This window comes from Brassica rapa, chromosome A03 (genome assembly GCF_000309985.2).
Source record: "Brassica rapa cultivar Chiifu-401-42 chromosome A03, CAAS_Brap_v3.01, whole genome shotgun sequence".
Classification (NCBI taxonomy): Eukaryota; Viridiplantae; Streptophyta; class Magnoliopsida; order Brassicales; family Brassicaceae; genus Brassica; species Brassica rapa.
This window is the reverse complement of record NC_024797.2, coordinates 33,715,060-33,724,201: the sequence shown is the minus strand read 5'-3', so window position 1 is coordinate 33,724,201 and position 9,142 is coordinate 33,715,060. Positions and strand designations below refer to the sequence as shown.

Below are 9,142 nucleotides of genomic sequence, written 5' to 3'. Positions count from 1 at the left end.
AGCGTTGGATGTTCTATCTTGGAATATCTGATGGAGATGATGGTTATATTTATTCCCCGTTAAGCTCGGTTAGCCTTGGTGGTTTTCCGGGTTTAGCATATATATATATATTAAGAGTATGAGTGATTGGCGGGTATCGTGGAGGTGATGTTTAAGATAGATTCACATGGATGGATTGAGAGGCCTTATATTAATTATGGAATATAATTCCACTGCATTCAAATGGTGTCGATTGCTCGGGATACTATTGATATGTGTTTGGGTGTGGGATTAGACTCACTGAGTAAACTAGTTACTCATGACTCATTTGATATGCAGGTAACCAGTAGGTGGGAGACCTTTACTCTAGGACGGGAAGGAACGGCATTAGCCAGCGGTAGTTTTATTATCCTTGCAAAGTCATTTTGATATATCTTATGAATAAGATTTGTAGACCTAAAACCTCGAGGTTAATTTATAACAAATTTTGTAAGATGATTTTGAATGATATATAAATAATTTTTTTTTTAAAGTACGGGTTCCATATGATATTAGTCCTTGTCCGGACGAACTAACTATCAGGTATTGCTTTCTCGGGTTGAAAAGCCTAGAGTGGTATCCGATAGGAGCGTTGGTGTTCTTTGATTGTTGGTCTAAGGCGATCGGAAGTATTCTGAGAACCTCAGATCGACCATCGAGGAACATCGACCGTGTCATTTCCGGTCATCTATGATCGGGGGTGTCACAGGGAGGGTGGGTGAGGATGCTTAGCTGCAAATTCCTCATGAGTTAGAATTCGAACTGCATTGCATTCAGTCGATTTAGCGGACGACGTTGATCGACGACTGGAGTAATCCGTCCATCGATCTTCATCATGGTTTGTCAATCGATGCGAGTTCATCGACATCGGTCGACACCATTGGGATCCGCCAAGACTCATGGAGCTTTCGATTTCGAAGTCTCCTTCCTCAAGCTTTTCATTTCCCACCACTTGCTAGAAATCATCATCTATGATGGCATTTACGTGGTGTTTTCCTTTATCAGCTCCTGCCTCTCTAGCGAAAGCTTCTTGCCTCTCTATAGTCTCACCAGTCTGAATTACTTGCGTTTCAAGTTTTCTCACCTGAGTCCCTAAGGTCTCGGTTTTGGTGTTCAGATTGTTGTAGGCGGAGTCTATTTTACCGTTGAAATCCACGGTGATTTGTTGTTGTCCCAACAGTACTCGATCAAGCATCTCTTCGATCTTGCTTTCCTGAATCTGGGGTGGTGGATTCTGGTAGTAGGAGTTCGAGTAGCTTTTGCTGTTGTTGAAGGGTTTTTGAAATTGTGAACTCTGGTTTCTTCTTTGACCATTTCCAAAGAAGTTTCTGTTTCCGCCCTGGTTTCCAAATTTTTGGAATACAGTACCACCGATGTAGTTCACATTTTCTTCTCCTTTCGTATCTGCTACTTCTCCTTCAGCTGAACAGACTTGCTTCCTAAGAAGCTTGTGCACCACATCTAACTTAGCTCTTACATCGTCCATATGTTCCTTCCCGATAGAGGCTACAGACTTCTTCCGTTCAGAGTCAGTATTTTTGGTGCTGCTGCTGTTAGCATGGTTTTCGATAAGTCTCACAGCTTCTAACGGATTCCGAGTAGTGAAGTTTCCTTCACTTGCCGTATCAAGAGCCATTTGATACTGTAAGGCGAGACCTCGGAAGAAAGTGCTTAGCAGCTGCACTTCGTTAAATCCGTGGTGTGGACAGTCTTGCTGGAAGAACCTAAATCTAATCCACGCATCTTTGAAGGACTCTCCAGCCTCATGCGAGAATGTGGAAATTTTGTTCCGAAGTTCTTCAGCGCGCGCCTCATCGAAGAAGTTTAGTAAGAAAGCATTCTTGATGTCGGCCCAGGATGTTAAGGATCCTGTGGGTTGCTGCCTAATCCAGTGCATCGCTTCTCCATTCAGCGTGTATCTGAAGCGCTTGCACATCAGGTAATCTTCGGGGACTCCTTCCATCCGAATAGAGAAAAGAATAAGAATCAATAAAACTAAATCTAATGGCGATCAAAGCTCCCCTGCAACGGCGCCAAATTTGATACCACTCAAATTACCCTAAGGAGTGTTACTCTCATCAAAAGAGGTTCAGATGTAGTACTTAGGGATCGAATCCACAAGGAGCTAGGGAACAATTAAATTTAGTGTTTATTAATTCTAAAAGTTGTAAATGTGTAAATGAAATAGCAATAGTAACAAGCTAAGTAAATAGTAAATGTAACTTGGTTAGAAATGCTTTTAGATGCAGGGCCACTATTCAGGTGTTGGAGATTATAATATCTATAGATGCCTAATTGTTGCATGCATGATATATTAGAGCTCAACCCCTTAACTCAGTGATCAAGTATGAAATAGTAAATAGTAAATGTAACTTGGTTAGAAATGCTTTTAGATGCAGGGCCACTTCGGCTCGAGCTCGGTCGCTACGTAGCGACCGAGCGGGACGATCGCTCGGTCGCTACGTAGAGACCGAGCTTTGGCTCGAGCTCGGTCGCTACGTAGCGACCGAGCGGGACGATTGCTCGGTCGCTACGTAGCGACCGAGCTTGGCTCGGGTTTGGTTGCTGTATAGCGACCGGACGGCGTGTATGCGTGGTGATCGATCTTGGTTTGTTCGGTTTGAACCTCAAAGGATAGTTCTTCGTAAAAACTTCGTATTGGTTATATTTTTTGGAATTATGAAAGTTGTATCCTTCTTTTACTATCTCTTTCGGAAATACGATCTCCGAGGATTTTCGGGTGGTAATTCCGTCCCGACCGTTTTTGACCCCAACAGTTAGCCCCCCAGCCCGTTAGGATCATGCATCACAGGATCCTAGCGTGCGGTTAGGCATGTTTGGTAAGTTAGGCGTGATGGGTGGAATTAATATCCGAAAGTCCGAGCTTGAATAGTAAATCCTTATGCCTATAAGAAGGGAGGTAACTTGTTTCACAAATTTTTCACTTTCTTGTCTAAGATCTTTCTTAAGGAAAACTTCTTTTCTCTCCACCCTTTTCCTCTATTTTCTCAAGAGAAGTGTAAAGATGTCGAGAAAGAAAAATGTTGCGAAAAAAGGATCTTCGTCCGCGAGTGCTTATGAAGAGCTCATTGTTCCGAAGATGGAGTTCGTGCCTCACTCGGTACATCCTGCCGAGAATGAGGCATGGTGGGTTGCTCATTATGGCTCGTTGACCCCTCCCAAGGAGAAGTCGTTCCCGGTTCTGATCCATCGTGGAGTCGAGAAAGGGGATGCAAGCAGGAGTACCGACGAGTTTCTCGCGATCATGCGATCGTTCTACCATATCCCGGATGCTGTGGAGTTCCGGGTTCCCCGCCGCGGGGAATGTGCTAACAGCCCCCCGGAGGGTTACTTCACTTGCTACGAGGCGTTCGTAGTGCGTTGTCGCCTATGGTTCCCAATACCCAAAATTCTCGTCCGAGTGTTGGACCGTTTCGAAGTTGCGATAAGCCAGTTGACTCCCCTCGCCATTCAGCATCTCATTGGGATCCTGATCCTAAGCTACGAGCATGGCCTTTCCCTTTCCGTAGATCATTATGAAGCGCTTTTGAGGCTTCAACTTGTCACGGATACGGATAAGTATAGGTTGGTCCCTCGGAAATTTATGTCAGTGGTTAAAAAGTTCATTTCGAACTTTAACTCGTGGAAGAAGTTTTTCTTCTTTGTACGTTTAGACGCTGCATCTGTCGAAGAGATTTGCATTCCACTGTTCCGGAGGTTACCGAACGATCGTCCTTTCATCAATCCTCTTGCTCCGTTCCCTGAGGACATCATTGTGGTGAGGGATCTTCTCAGGAATGGTCCCTTCTTCTGGACTTCTTTTACGCCGAAGAGGGTTCGGAAGGCGCTAAGATTTGTGCAACCCGGTCCTGCTTTGGCTGCGGACACGGGAAGCGACTCCGAACCTGATGACCAGAATCCCGTCGAAGCTCCAAGAGCTGTGCCGGAGTCGAGCTCTTGGAAGGGGAAAGATGTCAATCTTGGCGACATAGAATTTTCGATGGATGACTCTATGCTTCCAGGATGGGATCCGAACCTTGCTAACGGCGATGGGAGTGGTTCGAGCGAGGTCCCTATTCCGGATTTCGATGATTTCTTTGCTGATCTGCCGCCAGGTTTCGATGCTCCTCCTCCTATGAAGGAATCGGCGAGGCCGAGAGTTGTTGCGGAAGGATCTCGCATCATCAATGGGGTTAGTTTTTTTTTGAATTTTTTGGCGATTGTCCCATGTATGTTTATAACACGTCAATCGATTTTGCAGGGCCTGAGCTTGCTGGGCTCGGCCATTGAGGCGGGTCATAGAGAAGCCAGGGTTTACCGCTTCAAAGCGGAGAAAGCGGAGCGGGATCTTGCTCGCGTGCAAGGCGAGATGTTGGAGCGAGAGGCGCAACTTACTCGCGATCATGCGCGGGCTATCCGCAAAGCGGAAAGGAAGGGCAAAAGGGAAATCGTCGAGGTGGTGAAGACTTGTGCCTCTCAATTCCAGGTTGAGTATGGGAACCTCAAGAATGCCTTTTCCTCGGTGGGTGACCTTCGTGAGTGTCGCGGTTCGGTTGGAAGCCTTTGGAGGACGCAAGCCGATGACTACATGTTCGAGGACGAAATGAGCTTGATGAAGAGTGGGATGAATGATCATGCCCATGCTGAGGCGCTTATACCTCCGATCGACGAGCGGATTCAAGGGTTCTGGGATCCCATCCCGGTTTCCCCTGATACCGAGGAGGTTTCGACCCGGTTTCCCGATGGTGGTGAGGAAGTGGATCGTCCCGCGGATGCGTTCGGTGCTTCGTTGTCCGGGGACTTTGACTTTGGATTATGAGCGGTGGAGTAGTTTATCGAAAGAAATATGTTCGTCTTTCTGTTTTATCTGTTTTCGGCCGAGTGTGGCCTTTTGAATTTGGATTTTGCTTAGGCCTAGATGGCCGTATTTGTATTTACTGGGACTGGCCGTTGGTGGCTTTGAATCCCTTGCCGCCTTACGCGGTTTATTTATATGATGAATGTTTTGTTTCGAGTTTTCCTGAGCAAGGTCGAAGTAAATACGAGTTGTCATCTCCTATCTAGCTCTGTTTAGACGTTCAATCTGTTGGTTCGTTCGTGAGTTTCGCAAAAATTTACTTATTTTTACGATTTTCGAGAACATTGAGATACGAACGGAGAGACATGGTTTAGGATCTCGTATCTTTTAGATATCATGCCTTGAGATGTTTGAGACCAGAGCGTTGGGTTTAGGGCAAGACCTAGGTTTACTTTCGGTTAAGGTTTGTGCGGTGACTAGCCGGCTATCGTTTTTCCTGTTGCGATTTCTTCCTGACTCGTACCGATTTAAAGTCCGCGATAGGTTCTCGGCTTATATGACTTGTATGGTACGAATCGAGCATCTTCTCAGAGTTAACTGGAAGTGCTAAACCAAAATTTCGGATTTTTGTTGTAGCGCGCTTTTGTCCTTGTGCTGGACGTTTTAAAGATCGAAAGAGTGATCGAATTGCGTTTGTTTAAGACGGCTAGCGTGTTCGTCGGGCCCAAACGACGAACGGGGTGTAAGTTTTTGGTGGTCGCGTTCGGACAATTTGTTAATATTATCCTCAAATTTTAACTTTTGCGACGTCTCGCAGTTATTTCGAGGATTGTACATGTATTTTTGTGTGTTTGAAAGATGATAATCTTTACGATTTTTGGGCCGGAAGGGGCCGCAGATAAGATTCTTAACGTTTTCTGGCGTGTCCTGAAAGTTTCTTTTGTGTTTTACTGAAGCGTAAACGTTTTCGATAAAAAGGACAACGTATATTGTAGTAAAAGTGTTTGAAGTTTCTAAAAACTCGATTACAATAACGAAGATTTTTCTAAGTGGGAGTATACGAGTATACGCACCCACTCCCCCCCCCCTTTTTAGAGAGGGGGATAGCTGAATTCGTCTTTTGACGAACTGCCTACGTACCCCTTTCGAGGATCAAGCCATCTCGTAGTTCTGTTTCATGCCGCGAGTGTTCTTAATCGGCGGTAGATGTCGCGATGTCCGCCTTGACCGTGTCGATCGTGGCTGGGTCAACGCTATTTTCCGGATGTTCCGGTTGAGTTGTAGCGTGGGCTTCGGACTTGTGTCGAGCTTCGACGTCCGATGCATTTGCGTCGGTAGACGATTTTAATTCGTCTTTTCCCGGGGCGCTTTTGGCTGAAGATCGATCTATCTTCGCGCGTTTGCCATTTGCAGTTGCAGAAGCCGTGATTTGCCTTAACTTGTGCTCCGCGAGGAAGCATAGTCGCGACTGTTTTTGGCATCCCCAGATGGCCGCGACTCCGCTCGGCGTCGGGAACTTGAGACCCAGGTGGTAGGTCGACGGGACTGCGTGCATGGCGTTGAGCCATGGGGTTCCCATGATCACGTTGTAGATAGCGGGATGATCGACTACCGCGAACTCGACGATTTTCGTGATCTCCTTGGCCATGACTGACAATTGGATTGATCCGAGAGTCATCAATACTTCGCCTGAAAAACCCGTGAGCGGCTTTGGCGTCGGAATTACTTCTCCGAGTTCGATGCTCATCCGCTTGAGAGTGTCGCGGAAGATTACCTTGACTGTGCTTCCCGTGTCGACGAGTACCCTTCCGACTTCTAAATCTCGTATGACGAGATCTATGACGAGCGGGTCGCAGTGAGACCCAGGTGGTAGGTCGACGGGACTGCCTGCATGGCGTTGAGCCATGGGGTTCCCATGATCACGTTGTAGATAGCGGGATGATCGATTACCGCGAACTCGACGATTTTCGTGATCTCCTTGGCCATGACTGACAATTGGATTGATCCGAGAGTCATCGATACTTCGCCTGAAAAACCCGTGAGCGGCTTTGGCGTCGGAATTACTTCTCCGAGTTCGATGCTCATCCACTTGAGAGTGTCGCGGAAGATTACGTTGACTGTGCTTCCCGTGTCGACGAGTACCCTTCCGACTTCTAAATCTCGTATGACGAGATCTATGACGAGCGGGTCGCAGTGAGGTTGGTCGATACCGCTGGCTTCTTCCTCTGTGAAGGTGATCGAGCAACTTTGGCCGTCTCGAGGAGGAGACCATGTAGGCCAATTTGCACTCGACTTTGCCTTCCGTTGGTAAGCCTTGATGGCCGACACGGTATCGCCGCAGTATTGTGATCCTCCGATGATCATATTGACTCTGCGAAGATTGTTATCGTTCCCTTTGTCATCCGGCCTCCTACCGCGTTTATCCCCAGGTTGGTTTCGTTGAGGGGACTTTTCAGCGGGCGGATTTATATCCGTCTTTGGAGGCCGATCAGAATCGAGGATGAGATCCTTGACGCTAGTTACTTCCGAAAGCTCTCCAGCGAGTAACTTCGCGGCCAGTCTTGCTCCCAAGACTTTGCAGTTGGTCGTGGAGTGTCCTCGAGATTGGTGGAACTCGCAGAAGGTGTTTTCGTCGTACCGTTGAATGCGAGTCCATGTGTTGCCCGTGGTCCGGCCTTGATCCGAATTGATCGCATAGTTATGCGCCCCTTGGAGATCTTCCCCCTTGTGATGGACGTACTTGTCGTTACGAGAGTTCTTCTTTTTCCCTTTCGGATCCGCAACTTTCGAGGATGGTCTTGCCGTCTTATGTTTTTGCGATAAGACTTTAGTTTCTTCCTCGACTATGATGTAGTCCGTTGCTTTGTGGAGGGCGTCCTGGATAGTTCGCGGTTTGTCGAGAGTTATCCACTTTCTGAATTTCGACTTGTACCAGAGCGTCTTTCTCAGCGCGTCGATGGCCACTTTGTCGCTTATCCCGCTGACCCTGGACATTATCAGCTTGAACCGACTGATAAACTCGCGGAGGGGTTCGTCTTTCCTCTGGGAGAGACTCCAGAGATCAACATCGGAAGTTTCTTTGTCTATGACAGAGTACTGTTTGAGGAATTCCGATGCGAGCTGTCGAAAACTCCCGATGGTGTTGCGACGAAGGCGTGCGAACCATTCGAGCGCTGCTCCTTCAAGATTTTCGACAAACAGGCGGCAATAGCCGGCATCCTTTTCGCCGTCCTTCAGTCTTGCTCTTCCCATCGCGATATGGAAAGCCTGAAGGTGTGCTTTTGGATCAGCCGTACCATCGTACTTCGGTACTTTGATTTTTCCCGGATCGGACACCCTCATATCCGAAATTCGACTGGTAAAGGGGGTCTTTCGAGCTCCTTCCAACAGTCGATCAATCTCAGGGGCAGCACTAGTAGCATGATGGATTTGAGACTTTACGGCTCTCACTTCTGCCGCAGGCTTAGTGATGTAGTCGCGAAGATCGCAGATATCCGATGTCTCGTCAGTAGATTTCCGAGCCTGTCGGCGTTTACTGCGAGTGAGCTCGGTTTGCCTTTCGGCCAGCTCCTCTTGTTCGTTCCAATAGGCGACTTCTTCTTCTTCCGTCATTGGTTTTTCGAACGGGGAGCCTTCCCGACGGGATCGGTTTCTGGTCCTTCTTGGATGTCTGTCGACATCCTCGTCGGTGTCGTTGGAGACATCGCTAGGATCCAGGTCAATGTGTTCGGCTTCGTTATCCTCCGAGTCCTTTGCAGGGGGCGGAAGATTTTCAGGGTTCCCCTTTTCGATGGGAGATTTCTCGCTAGGGTTTTGACCGGAAGGTCGTTCCCGTGCGACTCCTGCTCTATCGAGTGGGGTGGCGAAGTCGAGCCTCTTCCCGTGGATTTTGGTGGTTCCGCGGGGACGGATAGCTTGGGTTCTTGCCGTTAAAGTTTCAACCTGTTTGGTCAAGGTATTCACGAGCTTATCCTGTTCTTCCGACCTTTTCTCATAGGTGGCGAACATCTTTTTAAACTCCTCGAGCGTCGCGGCGTTGGCTTGCGCGTTGGCCGCAGATACGTCCGCTACTGGAGTATGGAGATCGGTGCCGCTGCCTCCGTTAAGAGGAGTTTTCACGTTATCCGCGTCGTTAGTTGACATGTCTGATTGAGAGTTGTGTGGCTTTTGTGGGTTAGATTGATCCGTACCCCCCCCTCCTTCTAGCGCCAAACTGTGGGAACCGAAATTCACACCGTCGATTTCCGTTTAAATAAGGAAACTAGGAAAACCCTAATTTTCCAGAGGACCCGGATATCTGCTAATTACCACACGTCAAGCAATCAG

At 47.8% G+C, this 9,142-nt stretch overlaps 1 non-coding gene across 1 annotated transcript; it reads left to right on the top strand.

Annotated features, from left to right (window-relative positions):
- The first annotated feature begins 1,709 nt into the window (after positions 1 to 1,709).
- On the top strand, positions 1,710 to 1,815 carry LOC117133169. Its single transcript, XR_004457010.1, has one exon. It is a non-coding gene; the product is annotated as a small nucleolar RNA R71 (small nucleolar RNA).
- The last annotated feature ends 7,327 nt before the right edge of the window (positions 1,816 to 9,142 follow it).